Source organism: Lepus europaeus, chromosome 9 (genome assembly GCF_033115175.1).
Source record: "Lepus europaeus isolate LE1 chromosome 9, mLepTim1.pri, whole genome shotgun sequence".
Classification (NCBI taxonomy): Eukaryota; Metazoa; Chordata; class Mammalia; order Lagomorpha; family Leporidae; genus Lepus; species Lepus europaeus.
Window position 1 is genome coordinate 47,401,071 of NC_084835.1, and position 21,799 is coordinate 47,422,869.

Genomic DNA, 21,799 nt, shown 5'->3' on the forward strand with positions numbered 1-21,799 from the left:
CAGCTGTTTACACCATTTTGTTTTGTGTGGTACAGATGGCAAACTGAATGGGACATCTGGTGTACCCACGTAGACTGGAGTGATTATGGGTAGACTAGGATGTGTAGTCACTCTGCCTTGTTCTCTTTGATGTCTCTTTTGTGTGATATTCCTAGTTATTCTATTTTTATAGTGTTTGAGAGAAAAATACTGGCTTAGTCTTCAAAATTCTTTCTTACTCTGGATGCTTTTTTTTTTTTTTAACCTTTCCAATCTTTTTTGCTGTCACTCTATAGTTTCCCAAGTTATTTGCTAGTTCGGTTAATATGCTGCTGTTAACTCTGATAGTACCTTAGTCATTGCCTCAGTTGTTCTTACTCAGGAGTAACTTCACCTTGTCTTTTTTTTTTTGTCTTTTTTTTTTTTTTTTTTTTTTTAAGATTTCATTTATTTATTTGAAAGTAGCGTTACAGACAGAGGCTGCAATGGGCAGAGCTGCGCCAGTCCAAAGCCAGGAGCCAGGAACTTCTGGGTCTCCCACGCAAGTGCAGGGGCCCAAGGATTTGGGCCATCTTCTACTGCTTTCCCAGGACATAGCAGAGAGTTGGATCGGAAGAGGAGCAGTGGGAATTCGAACCGGCACCCATATGGGATTTAATCCCAGGACTCTGATAGGGTGGCTGGTGTTGCAGGCGGCAGCTTAACAAAACCGCCCCCAGAAGGCATAATTCCTTAAAAATATATTTATTATGTATTTGAGAGACAGGAAGAGACAAATGGAGATCTTCTATCTACCATAGTCAGGTTGGGCTGGTGTGAAGCCAGGAACCTGGGACTCATTCTGGGTCTCCTACATAGGTGACAGGGATCCAGCTGCTTGAGCCACCTCCAACCAACTGCCTCCCAGAGTGCTCATTAGCAGGAAACAGGAATTTGAAACAGAGCTGGCACTCAAACTCAAACTCACCATGTGAGTGCCCCAAGCAGTGCCTTAGCCACTGTGCCCAGCAGCCATGCCAGAAGGCATAATTTGGTGGTTTGATCTTTTTTTTTTCTTTCATTTATTTGAAAGGCGGAGTTAGATCAAGAGTTTCCATCCACAGGTTCACCCTGCAAATAGCCACAACAGCTGGAGTTGTGCCAGGCAGAAGCCAAGGGCCTGGAGCTGCTTCTGGGTCTCCCATGTGGTTACAAGGGTCCCAAGCACTTGGGCCATCTTCCGCTGTTTTCCCAGGCACATCAGCAGGGGAGCTGGATCGGAAATGGAACAGGCAGGATTTGAACTGGCTTTCATATAGGATGCTGCTGTTGGAGATGGTAACCTACTATGCAGCAATGTTGACCCCTTGCTTGATCATTAAAATTCTTTTGTATCTGTGTTACTGTTGGTTCAATATAACAGATTAGGTGTCTTAGCTTGGACTGCTACAACAAAATACTTTTGATTGGGTGACTTAATAGAAATATTTTTCACAGTTCTGGAGGCTAGAGATCCAGACTACCTATATGGGTACTTGGGAAATATCTTTCTCTGAGGACACAAATGCCATCATGAGGGCTCATGCTCATGGCCTCATATGACCTAATTACCTCCAAAAAACCCCAACCCTAAATACTATCAAGTTGAGGTTTGGGGCCTCAACATAAGTATTTGGTGGTGGCAAGTTGGGGGTGGACAACACATATGTTATGCAGTTAGTATACATCTGTACTGATTAAATTTCTGTTCTGGATTGCTTTATGAAGATATGTTCTTGGAAATTTCTATTTAGTGTGGTAAACATTTTTTATTTTTATTTTATTTTTTGACAGGCAGAGTGGACAGTGAGAGAGAGAAAGGTCTTCCTTTTTTTTCCATTGGTTCACCCCCAAATGGCCTCTGTGGCCTGTGCGCTGCGGCCAGCGCACAGCGCTGATCCAAAGCCAGGAGCCAGTTGCGTCTCCTGGTCTCCCATGCGGGTGTAGGGCCCAAGGACTTGGGCCATCCTCCACTGCACTCCCGGGCCACAGCAGAGAGCTGGACTGGAAGAGGAGCAGCCGGGACAGAATCAGGCACTCTGACAGGGACTAGAACCCTGGGTGCCGGTGCCGCAGGGGAAGGATTAGCCTGTTGAGCCATGGCACCAGCCCAAAATTTTTTATTTTTTAAAGATTTTATTTATTTATTTGAGAGGTGGAGTTATAGATGGAGGGAGAGACTGAGAGAAAGGTCTTCCCATCCACTAGTTTACTTTCCAAATGGCCGCAATGGCAGAGGTAGGCCGACCCAAAGCCAGGAGCTTCTTCCCGAAGCCAGGAGCTTCTTCCGGGTCTCCCACGTGCAGGGGCCCAAGGACATGGGTCTTCTTCCACTGCTTTCCCAGGCCATAGCAGAGAGCTGGATCAGAAGAGGAGCAGCTGGGACTCGAATCAGTGCTGCAGGCGGAGGCTTAAGCCTACTGTGCCACAGTGCTGGCCCCAGTAAAGATTTTTTTAAAAATTTATTTATTTACTTTGAAAGTCGGTTACAGAGAGAGATCTTCCACCCGCCGGTTTACCCCACAAATGGCTGCAGTGGCCAGCACTGCCAGGCCAAAGCCAGGAGCTTCATCCCAGTCTCCCACATGGGTGGCAGTGGCCCAAACACTTGGGCCATCTTCTGCTGCTTTCCTAGGCCATTAACTGGGAACTGGACTGGAAGTAGAGTAGTCAAGACACAAACCTGTGTCCGCATGAATGAGATACAGGCAGCAGCTTTACCTGCTACAGCACAATGCTCACCCCAAGGAGTGAAGTTCTAATAAAAAAGGAAAATAATAGTGACTTTTGGCAATGATCTGTTAGTGTGTATAAGGACACGGCATTTTTGTGCTAGAGGGATACTGCAAATTTTCTGAATACCTTTGGGAACTTTTAGATACTGGGCAGTTTACTAGACTGAATGCTTAAATGGCTCATTTGGGAATGTCTACTCAGACTTGAGTTAATTTACTGGTATCACAGCATTGTAAATGTTAAAACAAACTTTTAAATTATAATTTGGAAGTCCAAAAAAGAGATTTTCCCACCAACATCTTGGATTTCTGCTAGAAGTTAGAGCCTTCAAGATTTAATCCTAAAGGAGTGTTTAAGTTTTTGAACACATCAGATAAATTTTAAACATTTTTGCTTGCAAGTAACACACTGATTATGATTTATGTAAGCCTTAAAGAAAACGAGAAAAGGAGGGAAAGGAAAATTTATCAGAGGGATATTGAGCTCATACTTAGAATCAAGAGTTGAGTTATACTACCAACCTGAGGATGTGAGGATGGGGCACCTCAGACTCATCGGCAGTAGTTAGAGTTGTTCTTCAGTTTGTTGCCAGAACAGAAGGGCTGATTTGCTATAGTGAGTGACTCTTTGTCTTTCATATATTTCACATTTCTACACAAGAATATCCCATTGACCTACCCCAGGATTCATTTACTTTTTCTAAGGGGACATGTGGGATAGGTGGAGAAACAGCTAACCACTGGAAGTTCATCCTTTAGGTCCCTTTCTAAGAAAGTGGTAATCCTGTGCTAAGGAACCAGTTCATTGGCATGTGCTGTCATTAGCATAGATGCATGAATAGTACCATCAATTCATAATACAGGTAAATATATTAAAATTATTGTCTTAAAATGTTGAGAAGATCATAACCACAACTCAGATCAGTGAGAAGTCACCTGATCTTTAAGTATCTAAATAAACTTAGCACTTTTTTTTAAAGATTTACTTTAAAATCTTTATTTACTCTTTGTATATTTCACATATTTACTTAAAAGGCAGAGAGGGAGGGAGGGAGGAAGGGAGGGAGAGAGAGAGAGATCTTCCTTATGCTGATTGACTTCCAAAATGGTTGCAATGGCCAGAGCTGAGCCAGGCTAAAACCAGGAGCTTCATACAGATCTCCCTTATGGATGGCAGGAGCCCAAGCCCTTGGTTCATCTTCTGCCACTTTTCCCAGGTGCATTAGCAGGGAGCTGAATTGGAAGTGGAGGAGCTGGCACTCAAACTGACACTCATGGGATGCCAGCATTGTAGATGGTGGCTTAACCTGCTACACCATAGTACCATCACCCCCAGCATGGTGTTTTTTGTTTTTTGTTTTTTTTTTGTTTTTTTTTTTTGTTTTTTTTTTAGTTTAAGAATTCTGACATTTTCTTTCAATTTTATTTCTCCATGGACTTCTTGAATCCTATTTATATTATCATGAGACAGTTAATGTTCTTAAAAATCTTTGAATTCCTGAAATGCTTGTAGTTCTTGAGGATGTGTTTCTATTACAAATATAGTTTCTTTCCAAAAGAGAAGTTCAGCTCTGGTGTGTGATTTTTAGCATCATGGAACCTGATCTTATAAGAGGAAAAAAGACAACTAGTGATTATGGTCTGAGGCAGAATATAATACTTGATTTGAGGAAGAACTGAACGAAGTGCGTTGAGAGCAGTAAGTTAAAAACGTTGATTTCTGATGAGGATTAGCAATTGTTTCTTGGCACAGAGATACTTCAGCTCAGGGAGCAATGAGCAAAGGAATTGTCAGGAACAAGTGTAGGACTATGGAGGAAGATTTAGGATCGATCAGAAAGTGTCTTGCTAATGCATAGCTTTTTGTGTTTAGAAAGACCTTTGAAGCTATTGAACAATTTTGAGCAGAGGAAGGATAAATCAGAGCTTTATCATGAGGAAATTGAGTGTAATTTAAGTTAGTTAGAGAAATCACCTAGGAGGTGTTGAGAGTATTTAAGCTAGAAGGAATGGAAAAAAAAAATGGTAATGGAGCAGTGTTAGTGGGAATGGACATGAAATTTCATGGAATATTGGGTTGTGGTTCTGTAGGTATGGTTCATTATTTTCATCTTGCTTGAGTTTCTATATGATGATTTCTGAAAAGTTGCCCTAACTGTAGTTTTGCTTGTCTTTTCTAGTCTGCCTAATTCGTGCTGTTAATAGACTACAGGCTACAATATAAATAGATGTTTTTTCTCATTATTAAATTATTTTAGGTGCAGGGGCCCAACGACTTGGGCCATCTTCTACTGCTTTCCCAGGCCATAGCAGAAAGCTGGATCGAAAGTGGAGCAGCCAGGACTCGAACTGGCACCCAAAAGGGATGCCGGTGCTTCAGGCCAGGGTGTTAACCTGCTGTGCCACAGTGCTGGCCCAAAATTATTAAATTCTTTATTCTTTGCGATTCCTCTCTCTTGCCCAAGTTAAAACTCAGGGTCTTTATGAAACGTAAGATATGTATGATATGTGTCTAATTAATCTTGCTATTCCCCCATTTGCTCCCTATGTTTTTTTCTCTCCTAAACTTTTCAGTTCTCTGGGAATCATGTTTCCTCATCCTGTGACTTTTCCCTCTTTTTGACAGAGACCTTTCTTTTTCTTTGTATTCATCTTTTTGTTTTTTAAAATAGCTATTTTATTTATTTGAAAGGCAGATTTAAAGAGAAAGAAATACTTAGAGATCTTCCACCCGCTGGTTCACTTCCCAAATGGCCTCAACGGCCAGGGCTGGACCAGGCAGAAGCCAAGATCCAGGAGCTTCTTTCTGGTCTCCCATGTGGGTTCAGGAGCCTCAGGACTTTTGGGCCGTCTTCCTAGGCACGTTAGCAGGGATCTAAAGTGGAAATGGAGCAGCCAGGACTTGAACCAGCACCAATATGGGATGCCGGAGTCACAGGTGGCAGCTTGACCCACTAAGCCACATCATCAGCCCCTGTGTTCATCTTTTAAGTTAGATGCTAAGGACCTTCTCTTTTGGAAAACCTTCCTTGACTCTTGAGTTAGGTGTGACTTAGCCAACTATTTTATTATTACTTTCATCACCATCATATATACATATGTGTGTATGTATGTGTGTAAGTATATATGGCTATGTTATTTATTTTTATTTAGATTGTGAGCTCCCTGAAGGCACTTAGATTTTTTTTCATGTCTGTCTTTTAACCACAGAGTAACTTACAGGTGCATGTTTGCATTAACTATTTTTCCCCCCTCATATTCATATAATTAGTTGTTGTGATGTATTAAGAGTATGGATTCTGAAGCCAAAATGCCTAGGTTGAAATCCTGGCTCTGGGGACCGTGTTGTGGCCATGGCATGTAAAGCAGCTGCCTGAGATGGTAACATCTCATATGGGCACAGGTTCGAGTCCCAGCTGCCCCACTTCCAAAACAGCACCTTGCTTATGTGCCTGGTAAAGCAGCAGCAGATGGCTCAAGTGCTTGGGTTGTTGCATCTAATGTGAGAGATCTCGAAGAAGCTCCTGGCTTGGCCTAGCCCCACCAATTGCGGCCATTTGGGGAGTGAATCAGCAGATGAAAGATCTCTATGTATCTCTTCTCTCTCTGACTTTCAAATAAATAAAGTAAATCTTGTTTAAAAGAATGTCTGCAGACTTGATAAGATCACCAGGTGTGTACAGAGAAGGGATAGGCTGAGCTACTGCATTCTCCAACTTGAAGCAGTTTGGGAAACCAGAAAAGGAAAAGAGCAATAAAGACCAGTGAGATCAAATAAAACCCAGGAAAATAATGAAGTGATAGCTATGTGAAAGACTCCTGATAGGTTAGTGAAAATGAGGTGGGAGTTCATTGGTGACTGCATAAAAGCAAATTAGTAGGGCTGGTGCTGTGGTGTAGAGCTGCTGCCTGCAGTGCTGGCATACCATATGGGCACTGGTTCGAGTCCCAGCTGCTGCACTTCCCTTCCATCTGCTATGGCCTGGGAAAGCAGTAGAAGATGGCCCAAGTACCTGGGCCCCTGCACCCGAGTAGGAGATCCAGAAGAAGCTTCTGGCTTTGGATCAGAGCAGCTCCAGCCATTGTGGCCATCTTGGGAATGAACCAGTGCATGGAAGACTCCTCTCTCTCTCTCTCTCTCCCTCCCTTCTTCCCTTTATCTCTCTCTAACTCTGCCTTTCAAATAAATTTTTTGTAAAGCAGATTAGTTTTATTGGTGGGGTTGGAAGCTTGACTGGAATGGATTTGAGAGATAATGGGAGAGCAATAACTTCATAGGAATTTTACTTTAAGGATAGCAAATAAATGATGTGGAAACTAGGAGAGGTAGGTGAAGCAAACATTTTTTTAAGATGGGAGAAATAACAGGTTTGGAGAAGGAATGATCCATTAGTGAGTGAAAAGCTGATACAGATGCAGTTGATAAGATAAAGGGGAGCTTTACTCAGGTGATGCTCTTGAGTTAGGTGAACAAATGTGGTACGTAAGGAGATGGACTTATGGACAGTTTTCTGCAGTAACAGATAGGAATTCAGTGTGTGTATATGTACATGCTAGGGAGTAATTGGTGAGACTCTGGAAATTCCCTCTCCATTGCTTCAGTATTATTACTATTTTTTTAAATGATCTGATCTCTCTTTTTTTTATTTATTTGAAAGAGTTACACAGAGGTAGAGCCAGAGAGAGAGAGAGATCTTCCATTCTGTTGGTTCACTCCCCAAATGACCATAACGACCAGAGCTGAGCCGATCCAAAGCCAGGAGCCAGGAATCTCCTCCAGATTTCCCACAGTTGCAGGGGCCCAAGGACTTGGGCCATCCTCTACTGCCTTCCCAGGCCACAGCAGAGAGCTGGATTGGAAGAGGAGCAGCTGGAACAGGAACCAGCGCCCACAAGGGATGCCTGCACCACAGGCTGGGGCTTTATCCCTCTGAGCCACAGCACTGGCCCAGTTTTAAAGTGAAACAGCAAGCAAGGTCATTGAGGATCCAGAGTAAGGATGGGATGAAAAGAGGAAATCATTTAGAAATCTGCAAGTGAATAGACTAGGGAAGTCTCATTGTCTGGTAACATTAATAGTGTACTTAAGGCTATCCAGTATGATGCATTTTTCTCTTACTTTGTTTCTTTCCTCATTTTGTGTAGGCACAGATTTAGTGGGAGTTGCATTTCACTAGTGAAGTGGATATATCCCCCCCCCCCCCCCCAGTACATTGAAGCCTGAGAGGGACTAGGGATGGAGGACGGTAAAAAGTTAGTAGGACCAATGGATTGGAAATCTTGGTGGAGTCAAAAGAATTTTTGGAGTAAGTGCACATATATATATATATATATGTCTTCTAGCTCATCAAACTATAAATATATATTTACATAAATAAAAAACTGTATATACTCTGCTTTTCTTTAAGTTGAAGTATTTCCTTTATATTTTAAAAAATAAAATAGGCAGTCTTGTGAATGGATGGGAAAGCAGTATTGAGAAGTTTCTCCTTAAAGGGAGGACTTAAGTGGAAGTATTTCTAGGCCAGAGACTGTCCCAAGTTATTTGTTATGTGACAATGTAGTATAGTGTAAGCCCAGGCAAACAGTTTCCTCTCACTGTTCAGTTCTTTTTACTAATGCTGTCTCAGAATGCTACCCTCATCCCAAAACCTCTCTGCATTTCTCTCCTATTGCTTCTTGAGGCATAGCAACCATTGAGTGCTTACTTGGTATGAACCACTTTGGCTAAGCACTCTGCTTACACTCATGTTAATCTTCACCACAGTGAAAGTAAATACAGTCATGGGTTGCTTAACAACAGGGGTATAATCTGAGAAGTCTGTCATCAGTTGATTCCATTGTGTGACCATCCTAGGTAAACCTAGATGGTATAGGTCAACCCTTTGGGTGCAGCCTCTTGATTAAGTCGAGGTAATGGTAGACACAAGATGGATCAGGCTGCCGCAGGTGGATGTGGCAATCTTTTACAGTAAACATTCTTTAATAAGTTAGGAATATACTCTAAATAATGACTAACATATAGTATAGTAAATACATAAACTAGTAACAATCATTTACTATGATTACATGAAATACTCTATGTTCTTATATAATTGTATTTGTTCTGGTATTATAAGATTGGCAGTACATTAGTTTGTTTACATCATCATGATTACCCACAAACACATGAGTCTTGTAATGTGGGACTACAGTGTTAATGACAGCTGCATCCCTAGGTAATAGGAATATTTTGGGGCCAATTTCAAGTCCAGTTTTATAGGATCACCATCATGTAGATGGTGCAGAATGGTACTATGATTTCTGTCTTCACAGGTAGGTAAGCAGAGAGAGGCTAGGGTTAGTTTTTACTTTTTACTGCCAGTTTTAGTTTTTACTTTGTAAAAAAGGTAATAGGCGTGTGGTTTAATGATTTCCTTCGTATGACCTAGGTCACAAAAATGTCTGCTATGCTTTCCTTTTTTCCTACTCCCAGCCACTTAGAAATAACCTTTTGGGGTTACCTTCCTCTTTAAGTTGTAGTCTTATATTATGTTTTTGCTTTTGTTTATTAGTTGCTGATTTGTTACAATGAAAGTGAAAATTTGCTGTCCTTTACTCCATACATACATACCTCCTACTTTGATTGCCCAGTTTCTCCAATATAAGTTTATTGAACTTTTGGTAAGGTCAGTATTTTTTGTTTTCATTATCCCTGTGAGTGATGTTTCTTTTCCTTTTTTTTGAAGCTTATTCTTTTTCGGAGAGAATGCTCCCAATCCTCTGGTTCATTCTTCAAATGCTTGCAGTGGTTGGGGTTGGAGTAGGACTGAATCCAGCAACCTAGAACTCATTCTAGGTATTCTGCATGTGTGGCAGGGATGCAACTACTTCAGCCAGGGTACAGAATTGGGAGCTAGAGGTACAGAATTCTAGAAAGCTAGAATTGGGAGCAGAGATGTCTGATACAGGATATGGATATTCTGTTATCCTTTTTTGTTTGTTTTTATTTTTAAGATTTATTTATTTGAAAGTCAGAGATCTTTTCATTTCCCATATGGCCACAGTGGCCAGAGTTGAGCCTAGTTGAAGCCAGGAGCTTTATCCCCATCTCCCATGTAGGTGGGGTAGAGGCCCCAAACACCCGGGCCATCTTCTGCTTTTCCCAGGCCATTAACAGGGAGCAGAATTGGAAATGCAGCAGTGGGGACATGAGTCAGCACCTATATGTGGATACTGGCATGGTTGGCAGGCAGTGGCTTTACCCATTTGCCACCCATATCACAGACCCCCTAACTGGTATCTTAATAATATGTCCCCTGTGTGATTACTGTTTTCATTTAGATTTCTACTTACTAATGGTAAATTAATTCAGTCCAAAATTTTAGTAGTTTGTTTATCCTTGGAATATTTTGAGTTATGTTAGGTCTTGTCAGTTTTGTGTCTTTTTTTTTTTTTTTTTTTTTTGGACAGGCAGAGTGGATAGTGAGAGAGACAGACAGAGAGAAAGGTCTTCCTTTTTGCCACTGGTTCACCCTCCAATGGCCGCTGCGGCCGGCGCATCTCGCTGATCCGAAGCCAGGAGCCAGGTGCTTCTCCTGGTCTCCCATAGGGTGCAGGGCCCAAGGACTTGGGCCATCTTCCACTGCCTTCCCAGGCCATAGCAGAGAGCTGGCTTGGAAGAGGGGCAACCGGGATAGAATCCGGCGCCCCGACCGGGACTAGAACTCAGTGTGCCGGTGCCGCAAGGCGGAAAATTAGCCTGTTGAGCTACGGCGCCGGCGGAACTCCTTTCATCATAGTCCTGAGATTCATTTCTTTGATGTTGATTCATAGATTTCTACATGGCAAAATGTGCTCTTTGGTTTACTTCGTTTTGGTGGAGTGAGAGAAGACACAATAGCAGACCCTTTCTTGTGTGCTTTCAATGTCTGAAAATGTATTCTACCCATACTACCCACTCATTTAATGGATAATTTGGATCTGTAGTTCTGTGTTGAAAAATAAGCATCTCTTCTAAGTTTTTCTTTTTTGAGAGGTGGAGAGGATGAGAGCTAGAGTTCCATCTGCTAGTGCACTATTCAAGTGCCTGTAATAGCCTGGGGTGGCTGAAGCAAGGAACCAAGAATTCAGTATGGGTCTCCTGAATCTAATCACATGAGCCATCACTGGCTTCCAAGGTTGGCATTAGCAGGAGGCTGGAGTCAGGAGCTAGAGCTTGAAATTGAGCCCAGACACTCAGATTGGAAATATGTCTTAACTGTTACCTGAATACCTGCCTCTGTTGTTTTGTTTCTAAAAAGAATTTCCAGTTTTTCTTAATTTTGTCATATGTAGATGTAGATTTTCAGGGGAGATTATCCATTTAATAGTGTTGCATTTGTTTATTTTCCACATGTTCAGACAGTCCTTGGACCAAAGTACAAGTTGTTCTTTTGGTAGGTACTTTGCCTTTGATGATTATTTCTTCTTCTTTTGAGAGTATGTGATACAGAACAGTGCTTTCCATAATATTAATATACATACTTGGTAATTTTTTAATTAAAGATTTATTTTAGTTAATTGAAAGGCAGAGTTACAGAGAGGGGTGAGGAAGAGACAGAGAGAACTTACATCTGCTGATTTACTCCCCAAATGGCTACAATGGCCGGGATTGGGCCAGACAGGAATCAGGAACTTTTTCCAGGTCTCCCATTTGGGTGCAGGGGCCCAAGCACTTGGGTCATTGTCCTTTGTTTTCCCAGGCACATTATCTGGGAGCTGGATCGGCAGTGGAGCAGCAGCCAGGATGGTGCACCTATATTGGATGCCAGCAATGCAGGTGATGGCTTTACCTGCTACACCACAATGTTAGTCTTGCTTGGTCGTTTTAAAAATATTTTCATTTTACTTGAAAAGCAGAGAGAGACCTTCCATCCTGTTGGTTCACTCCTCAAATGCCCACAACAGCCAGGGCTGGCCACGCTGGTGCCTGAGCCTGGAACTTCATTCAGCTCTCAGAGATCTAGGTGCTTAAACCAACAAACACGCTGTGCCCTCCAGCCAGGGCATTAGCAGGAAGTTGGAGCAGAAACAGAAGAGTTGGGGTTCAAACCAGGAACTCTGATTTGGAATGCAGGTGTCACAAGCAGCAACTTAAACTGCTACACCAAATGCCTACCCCTTCAGTACTTCTTAACTGCTGATGACCTTAATGTTATGAACTTTGTGGAATAGAAAAAAGGGTCTAGTTTAAGCTCTGGCAAATGCTGGGGAGAAGGAATGAACCAGTCCCTATTGTCAGCAGGTTGAACTGGTAGCAGCTGTGGTGAAAATTGGAGGGTTAAAAAGTACATCCACCTCAGCTATTAAGTTAGTGCTAGTTAAAACCTCTTGAGTGGGCCGTTTTCAGCTTGAGTCACACAATTAGAGGAGGTAAACCTTTGGTTCAGCCACTTACTTGGAAGCGAGTTCCCTGTGTTGTTGCATTAAAAGATTTTAGGGATAATTTCAATAGGGCTCAAAGGCTAAAGAGTTAAGCAAAAATTACGTTAACTGTAACATACTATTTCTGGTACTTTTTTTGTTTCATTTGTTAGGGAGGGATGGGGATGTGGATGGATAGTAACTTGAATCTTCAGGCACTTAGAAATTCTTATCATGAATATACAAGTTGCCAAGAAAGAAACCCAAGATTACATTGAGGTATTATGTGAAAGTTTGTGTTACCTTCTGAAGCTTTCTTTTCTATCCAGTTAGATCCTTTTATGTGCCCAACCAACATTAAATATTTAGCAATCTTGAAAAATTCACTTGGCATGGCAGAATTTGCATAGAACTTTATTGCTTTGGGTCTGGTACCATGTCATCTTCAAATGGAAGTTTGGTTTTTTTTTTGTTTTGGTTTTTGTTTATTTGAAAGGCAGTTACAGAGAATGAGGGAGAGAAATGTCTTCCCTCTGTTGGTTCACTCACCAAATGATTGCAATAGCTGAGACTGGGCCAGCCAACGCCAGGAACCAGGAACTCCATCCTAGTGTCCCACAGGGGTGGCAGGGGCCCAGACACTTGTGTCATCTGCTGCTTTCCCAGGAGCATTATAACAGGTAGCTGGATCTGAAGGGGAAGAGCCAGTACATCAACTGGGACGCTGATGTCACAGGCCGTGCCACAACACCAGCTCTTCAAAGATAATTTCAAAATGGCTACAGCTAGAAATATTTTAATATCACTTAAAATTTCTATCAAAAAGAACAGTTTTTATCTTTGAAGCAGTACAAAATGAGAATCCAATAGTTAGTTCCTACTTGTATCGCATAATTTTTTCATAATACCATGAGAGTAAGGAAAAAGAGAAATAATTTTAAAAGATGTATCATAGGGCAGTGATCCTTAACAAGGAGCAGTGTTGGGAACATTCCACAATGTTGGGAGACATTTCTTGTCACAAATGGAGGTGGGTGAGTTTGTTATGGTTTCTAGTGGGTAGAGGCCAGGGATGCTGCTCAGTATCCTGTGATACAGGACATCTCCCTATGACAGAATTAATCTGACTCAAAATGTCATTATTTACAGTGCCAAAGAAACCACAGGCTGAGGACTTGCAAAGGATCTGTTAACCATACAAAAAATGTCTTGTGGCCAATAAACATAGATGAAAATACACAGTTTTACTAACAAGGAAGGACATGCACATTTAAGAGTTTTTCTCCTACTAACAAAATTTTTCAATGGTTACCATACTCAAATAAAATAGGTGTTTGTATATATTACTGATGGTGGTGCATTGATTCTAGGAGGTTTTTTGAAGGTCTAATAAAAGAACTTGATATGTATACTTGATAGTTTGGACTTAATTCCTCTTATAGAAATCTGTCTTGAGCTGATAGATGCCTACAAAGGTAGTTTTTAGAATGTTTATTGTAGAATTATTTTAATTACAATAAGCTACTAGCCACCTAGTTTTTCAGCAGTGGTTGGTAAATAAATTGTAGCACAAATGTGTAGTGCAATTAAAACTCTTGCTTTCAAAGGATATTTGGTCCGTAGAAACACCCTTATTAAATAAGGTGGGGAGATAAATAAATGAGTGTAATACAGTTTTGCAAAAAAAAAAAAAAAAAAGGTACTTTAGTTATGTCACTAGACATTTTATGGATAATTTGCATTTTTCTATCTGTATTTTCTAATATTTTGCAGTGACTATGAACTATTGATATAATCAGAAAAGAGAAAACCAAGATATTATATTGTTGTACTATTTTGGAGTAGTCATATTTCTGTTTGCTGACAGGTGTGCTCTTCCCTCTGTATCAAGTTGCCATAAGCAGGTCATCCCTTCATACCCACAGGTTCCAAATTAATGGTTTTTAACAACCTCAGATTAGAACTGCTCAAGAGAAAAATTATATGTATATGGAACATGTTCAGACTGTTTATCATTATTCCCCAAACAATACAGTATAATGATTACTTTATATTAGGCATTATATAAGTAATCTGCAGATGATTCAAAGGATGAAGAAGGAAATATGTAGTTTACATGCAAATATTATGCCATTTTATATAAGGGACTTGAGCATCCACATATTTTGGTGTTCATGGGATTGGTGGATAGGTATGGAAGTACTGATTGGGTATGTCTCCGGTCTCCTATTCCACTGAACAATTTTTATGTTCGATTAATCAAAATGTGATATATGGTAATGCAAAAGGAACTTTCTTTTTTCGGGGGCCTTACTTGGGATTTTCTGAGATAATTTTTATTTTAAAATCAGTTCCTAAAAGTGTCATGTTTATGTACACAGTTCTTTTTATTTTTTTTTAATTAAACTTTTATTTAATGACTATAAATTTCCAAAGTACAGCTTATGGGTTATAATGGCTTCCCCCTCCCAAAACTTCCCTCCCACCCACAACCCTCCCCTTTCCCGCTCCCTCTCCCCTTCCAATCACATCATGATTAATTTTCAATTCTCTTTATATACAGAAGATCAGTTTAGTATATATTAGGTAACGATTTCAACAGTTTGCCCCCATATAGCAACACAAAGTGAAAAAAGATACTGTTGGAGTACTAGTTATAGCATTAAATAAGATATGTACACAGTTCTTAACATATTCTTATTTTTGTCAGTCTTTTACTCACTTAATTCTATATTCAGATTAAACACACTTGTTTTATTTTCCGTAACCATATAACTAAGATTGAATTCTCTAGGTCTCCTGATGCAAATATCTGTTTTGGAAAATTAAGTGTTCTAAAAGACGTTAGCTTTCATGAGTGATAACCCCCTTAGGGTTTTGTTTCATTCATTCATTCTTCTCATGCTCCCTTTTGATGTTTACAAATGGTACAGTACTTTCAATCCCTTTAGTAATGGATTTCCTGTGTGCTCTTTGGTTAACAACTTCCCCCTAATTTGTGTAGTATGCAGTGATGTTGATTAGAGAGTGCTTTTCACAGAATTTGAGACAGGAGGAAGCAACAAGTTAGGTTTGGCCACTGGCCACTAAATTCTAGCATCAGCTGGGAAAAGAAAAGATGGGTTTCCTGTTCTTAAGACTCAAAAAAATGCCTTTTAACTTCTAGAGAATACTGAAAACCGTGTGGACTTGTGAGTTCCAGTGAAGAAGGAATTAGTATAGAATTTAGCAGGAAGACACATTTATTTGGGCTTTCCTAGAGGAGAAACTGCAAAAAGGATAATGTCATGAATTTCAATGAATTCTTGAGTTAATTTTAGCAAAATAGTAAATTCTGAGTGTTAGCCGTCACAAAACACACGGGACACCAGAGTAAGGGAAAGAGGGCAAAGGGGCGAAGAGGGAAAAGGGAGAGGAGAGTGTAAGAGAGACAGACAGAGGAGAGGAGATAGTGAGGAGAGAAGATAGAGCAGAGAGAACTAGCAGGAGAGAAGCCAAGAGAGCCACCTGTTCAGAACAGGTCCTTTTAAAACTTTGCCCGAGGGCAGGCAGGGAAGCAGGAGCTGGGAATCCCAATAGGATAGGGGTGGAGCAATTGGACCATATGGCCACCTGGCTTCCAGCAATGGCGGTGGGGGCTAGAGCTTGGGATGTAAATCAGAGTGTAGATCGCGCCATAGATAAAACTGCACCTGTTTCCTAGACTGAGTATATTATAGGGGGAGAATTTTATGTGAGATATTTCTTTCTTTCTTTTCTTTCTTTTTTTTTTGCAAGGGCAGAGTTAGAGACAGAGAGAAAGCCCCCAAATGGCCGATCCAAAGCCAGGAGCCAGGTGCTTCCTCCTGGTCTCCCATGCCGGTGCAGGGCCCAAGCACTTGGGCCATCGTCCACTGCCTTCCCGGGCCACAGTAGAGTTTATGTGAGAAATTAATTAATTTCTAATCTCAGTGTTTCACAAGCATCTGTTTAGAATAATTTCATTTTCATATGAAAAATAAGTTTTTTTTTATTCATTTATTAAACTTGTATTTAATGAATATAAATTTCTAAAGTACAGCTTATGGATTACAATGGCTGCCCCCCTCTCATAACTACCCTCCCCTTTCCCGCTCCCTCTCCCCTTCCATTCACATTAAGATTCATTTTCAATTCTCTTTATATACAGAAGGTCAGTTTAGTATATATTAGGTAACGATTTCAACAGTTTGCCCCCATATAGCAACACAAAGTGAAAAAAATACTGTTGGAGTACTAGTTATAGCATTAAATAACAGTGTACAGCACATTAAAGACAGATCCTACATAATATTTTTTTTAAAAAATTAATTTTCTATGCCATTTCCAATTTAATACCAGGTGTTTTTTTTTTTCCATTTCCAATTATCTTTATATACAGAAGATCGATTCAGTATATAGTTAGTAAAGATCTCATCAGTTTGTACCCACACAGAAACACAAAGTGTAAAAATACTGTTTCAGTACTAGTTATAGCATCACTGCACATTAGACAACACATTAAGGACGGATCCCACATGGGATGTAAGTACACAGTGACTCCTGTTGCTGACTTAACAATTTGACACTCCTGTTTATGGCGTCAGTAATCTCCCTAGGCTCTAGTCATGAGTTGCCAGGGCTATGGAAGCCTTTAGAGTTTGCCGACTTTGATCTTATTCCGATAGGGTCATAGTCAAAATGGAAGTTAAAAATATTTTCTGGTTTGTACTCAGCCAGTGAGTACATTCCTAAGAAAATTTATTTTTGTTGCCATAGTTTTAGTTTATTTACTCATGTCTTGTTTTGTGACTGAATTATATAATTTTCAATGAAGCATTTCTGGTTTGCTTTCTTTTCATCAAATACTTGTGTTCCAACAAAAAGCTGTATCTTTCACATTTTTAAAAGGCTTTATTTAATCTATATGGCACAGTATCATTTGAATTATATCTTTTAGGTCTAATTTAGTGTAACTCAGCTTTATATATTTGAAAATTAAAGTATAATGTGTGTCTATATAAATAAAAGTAAAAAAAAATACAATGTATATCTCAGTTTGCTTCCCCTAATTTCCCTTACCTGGGTCCCTTGCTTGTCTGGCTATTCCCATTACTATACTTTTTTGAGAATGTCATCCTGACTGGTTCATGGAAAGATGAGATTTTTTAAGACTCCATGTAAGTGGAAATTCGAACTCATAAAAACATTATTATGGGGGAGCTTGCGGATGGGAGGGAAGTTATGGGGGGGGGGCATTGTAACCCATAAACTGTACTTTGGAAATTTATATTTACTAAATACAAGTTAAAACATTATTATGAATTAGGATTATTAAAACCACAAAAACTTATAAGTTTAAGAAATGAAAAGTATAAGACTCCTATTTAACTGTAACCTTTCCTGAGGTGTTTATTAATTAAATGCATGTAGAGGATCTTACAAAATTTAAAGATAGGTGTGGGCATTTTGGTCTAATAGTTGAGACTCTGGTTGGAACCCCCATTATCCCATATTGGATGCATAGGTTTGATTTTGACTCTGGCTCCTCATTCCAGCTTATCAGTACAGTCTCTGGGAGGGAACAGGTGATGGCTCAGGGGTTGGGAATTTCTAGTTCTTGGCTCTAACCTAGTCCATTCCCTGCTGGTTGTTGGCATTAGGGGAGTGAGCAGTGGATCCAAGCTCTGTCTGTCTCTCGCTTTTTTTTTTTTAAACAGATTGAATATAGTTCATAGATATAATTCTAAGAATATAGTGCTATTTCTCCCCTCCATTTTTGAGATAACATTTTAAATTTACAAAGGCTTAATATTTCACCACCTGAATTTTTTTTTTTTTTGGGGGGCGGGGAACAGGCAGAGTGGACAGTGAGAGACAGACAGAGAGGTCTTCCTTTTGCTGTTGGTTTACCCTCCAATGGCCGCCGCGGCTAGCGCGCTGCAGCCGGCAGCGCATCGCGCTGACCTGAAGGCAGGAGTCAGGTGCTTCTCCTGGTCTCCCATGCGGGTACAGGGCCCAAGCACATGGGCCATCTTCCACTGCACTCCCAGGCCACAGCAGAGAGCTGGCCTGGAAGAGGAGCAACCGGGACAGAACCGGCGCCCCGACTGGGACTAGAACCTGGTGTGCCGGCGCTGCAAGGCGGAGGATTAGCCTATTGAGCCGCAGTGCCGGCCTCAACCACCTGAATTTTTTAAAAGCTAGAAGATAAATTTTGGGAGTCACTGGCGATTTTTATGTTAATCAGAAATGAATATTAAGTATATTAAAATTATAACATGCTTCTGCTTGGTATTTCGCCAATTTTTTTTCCCAAATAGACTAGGATAAAGTTTATGGAACTATATAATTCACTGGTTTAATAGAATAATTTGTTGGCTTACGTGTTAACTTCATGTTTGACCTTTTGAGGTACTACTCAGTTAATTTCAAAAGCAGCTGACACCTTGTCAGCAACTATACATTGTCACCAGCAGTGTGATATTTCAAATTTCCCCACCCCCTCACCAAAACTTGTTATTTTCCATTTTTTTATTATTATATCTACCCTAGTAGGGCTGAAATTGATAACTCATTGTGGTTTTGATTTGTCTTTCTCTATTGTATCTTTTTACTCACTTATTGGTCGTTTTTATTATCATCTTTGGAATAATGCTTATTCAACATTTTTGTCCAGTTTTCAAAATTTTTTGTGATATATTGCAGATAACAAACTTTACTGTTTAAACTATTTAAGTGTAGAATTCATTGGTATTAAGGACATCCACAGTGTTGTGTAACCACCACTACCACTCATTTCCAGAACTTTTTCATCTACCCAAACAGAAACTACATGTTAATGACTCCTCATACCTCTCTCCTGTCAGGCCCTGCCCACTACTAGTTTACTTGTCTCTGATTTTGACTATTCTAGATAACCTCATATGAGTGAATGAAGAGACTATTTTTTTCTGTGTCTGGCTTATTTTACTTTTTCATAATGTCTTCAAGGCTGATCTATTAGTCGCATGTCAAAATTTTCTCTTAAAGTATGAACAGTGCCCTGTTGTATGCATATATCATATTCTATTTATATGTTCATCGGTTGGTGGATATTTGGGTTCTTTGTACCTTTTGGCTGTTGGGAGTAATGCTGCTGTGAGCATTGGTGTGCAAGTGGTTGAGTCCCCTGCTTTTACTTCTTTGAGGCATCTACCCAGATGTGTCCCTATGGTTATTTTATGCTTTTCTTTTGGAGGAACCATGTTTTCTACAGTAGCCACACCATTCCCACCAGCAATGCACAAAGGTTCTAATTTCTCTACATCCTTGCTGACCAATACTTGTTGCATTTTTGTTTGTTTTGGATAATAGCCACCTCAGTAGGTATGAAATGGTATCTCATTATGGTTTTTGGTTTTATTTTTTAATTTATACAAGAGGCAGGAAGATTGAGACAGCGTTCCCATCTGCTGGTTTATTTTGCAGATGCCCAGAAGACCAGGACTGTGCTGGGCCAAAAACTCAATTCAAGTCTCCCATGTGGGTGACAGGGAACCCAGCTACTTGAGCCATCAACTCATACCTCTTAGGGTCTGTGCTGGCAGGAACCCCGGGATCTGAAGCTCAAGCTTGGAGTGGAACACAGACATTCCCATAAGGGACATGACATCTTAACTAGGCCAAACACTGTCTCCGCACACCCCCCCCCCCCCACTTGTGGTTTTGATTTATATTTTCCATATACATACAGGCCATTGGGAAATACCTATTTACCATCCTTAGCCCATTTCTTAATCAGGTTTTGTTGTTGAGTTTTAGCAGTTCTTTATAAATTCTGGATATTAACCTCTTACTACATAGAAGGTTTGCAAATATTTTCTCTTATCCTGTAGGTTTTCACTCTGTTGATAATATCCTTTGATACTTAAAAGTTTGACATTTTGGCACTGCGGCTCAATAGGCTAATCCTCCGCCTTGCGGCGCTAGCACACCAGGTTCTATTCCTGGTCGGGGCGCCGGATTCTGTCCCGGTTGCCCCTCTTCCAGGCCAGCTCTCTGCTGTGGCCTGGGAGTGCAGTGGAGGATGGCCCAAGTGTTTGGGCCCTGCACCCCATGGGAGACCAGGAGAAGTACCTGGCTCCTGCCTTCAGATCAGCGCAGTGCGCCGCCCGCGGTGGCCATTGAAGGGTGAACCAACGGCAAAAGGAAGACCTTTCTCACTGTCCACTCTGCCTGTCAAAAAAAAAAAAAAAAAAAAAAAGTTTGACATTTTGATGTGGTTAAATTTATTTTGTTGCCTGTCTTTTTGTGCCACAAGATACCTTCTAACATCGATCATTTTTCAAAATGTCTTGGTAATGTAACAGGAAACTTCCAGGTCCACAGTGAAGATTAAAAATTTTCCAGAGTTTAAGTTCTTTGCTTGGAAGTACAGATTTTTTTTTTAGAAGTGTAGATTTTTTTTTTATTTCTCTTTTTTTTAAATTTTTATTTTATTTATTTATTTTTTTTTTTGACAGGCAGAGTGGACAGTGAGAGAGAGAGACAGAGAGAAAGGTCTTCCTTTGCCATTGGTTCACCCTCCAATGGCTGCCACGGCAGGCACGCTGCGGCTGGCGCACCGCGCTGATCCGATGGCAGGAGCCAGGTGCTTCTCCTGGTCTCCCATGGGGTGCAGGGCCCAAGTACTTGGGCCATCCTCCACTGCACTCCCTGGCCACAGCAGAGAGCTGGCCTGGAAGAGGGGCAACCGGGACAGAATCCGGCGCCCCGACCTGGACTAGAACCCGGTGTGCTGGCGCCGCTAGGCGGAGGATTAGCCTATTGAGCCGCAGCGCCAGCCTAGAAGTGTAGATTTTATCATTGGTAACAAACATGGTCAGTTATTTGTCTTGAAATGATAGCCTACTACATTCGTTTTTGAGAAAATCTCTTACGTTCTCTTAGTCTGTGCAAGCAATATTTGTATGATAGTCCCTTCCCTATATTCTGTAATAAATAGTAAGTAGGAATTTAAACTAGCAACAATATTCAGGTAGTCCTTGAGACTTCATACTGCTTTGATAAGTATGTTTCTCATTTTGTTGCACAGTTTTACGAAGATGTATATTCAAGATTGGAGATTCAGTGAAATTAGACTCTTCTAAAAGACTGATTTTATAGTAGTGAAGATCAATTGATTGACTCCTACTATGTTAGAGTACACTTTGGTGCTACTGTCTTGATTCGTGCTAAAATGTCATCAGGTTTACCTTTGCTTTTGTACCATCAGTTCAGTTGTCAACAGCATGAAAAAGCTTCTAGTTTTGGACCACAGCTTGAAAACTGCTGCCCTGTGGGGTTGCCCTCTGAAGGTGCTGGATGGGATGGAAGGGTGATTGCAAATTAACATTCCTCTAATTTTGTTAAAGTAGTCAGTCTGTTTATGCCACTACTGATGGTAGTACTGCCTGCCCCCGGAGTTGGTTGACATTCTGACTCTTGGATCTCCTGGGATTTAGACTATTTAGGAATATATCACAAGATTTCTTCCTATGATAGTGGTGAAATGTAAGGCAAGAAGGCTAGAAAGATGTTTATTTAATCAGTGAATAGATATGAAAAGCGCATAAACTATATACACGTTTATAATATAAAGATATGCATAGGTCCAGATTCTTTCCCTTTAAAACCAGCTTTTTAAAAAAAATTTGAAAGTCAGA

General features: G+C 40.6%; 1 protein-coding gene across 7 annotated transcripts in view; it reads left to right on the forward strand.

The window, feature by feature from the left end:
* Nucleotides 1-21,799, forward strand: part of PPP4R2 (protein phosphatase 4 regulatory subunit 2) — a 189,326-nt gene that overhangs the window by 143,250 nt on the left and 24,277 nt on the right. Inside the window, exon 1 of one of the 7 annotated variants that reach the window (XM_062201276.1) lies at nt 11,514-11,532. The exons of the other annotated variants lie outside the window; for them this stretch is intronic. The gene's annotated coding sequence lies outside the window, so the exon portion shown is untranslated. Of the gene's footprint in view, nt 1-11,513; nt 11,533-21,799 lie in introns of those variants that run through there. 7 annotated transcript variants of the gene reach the window in all.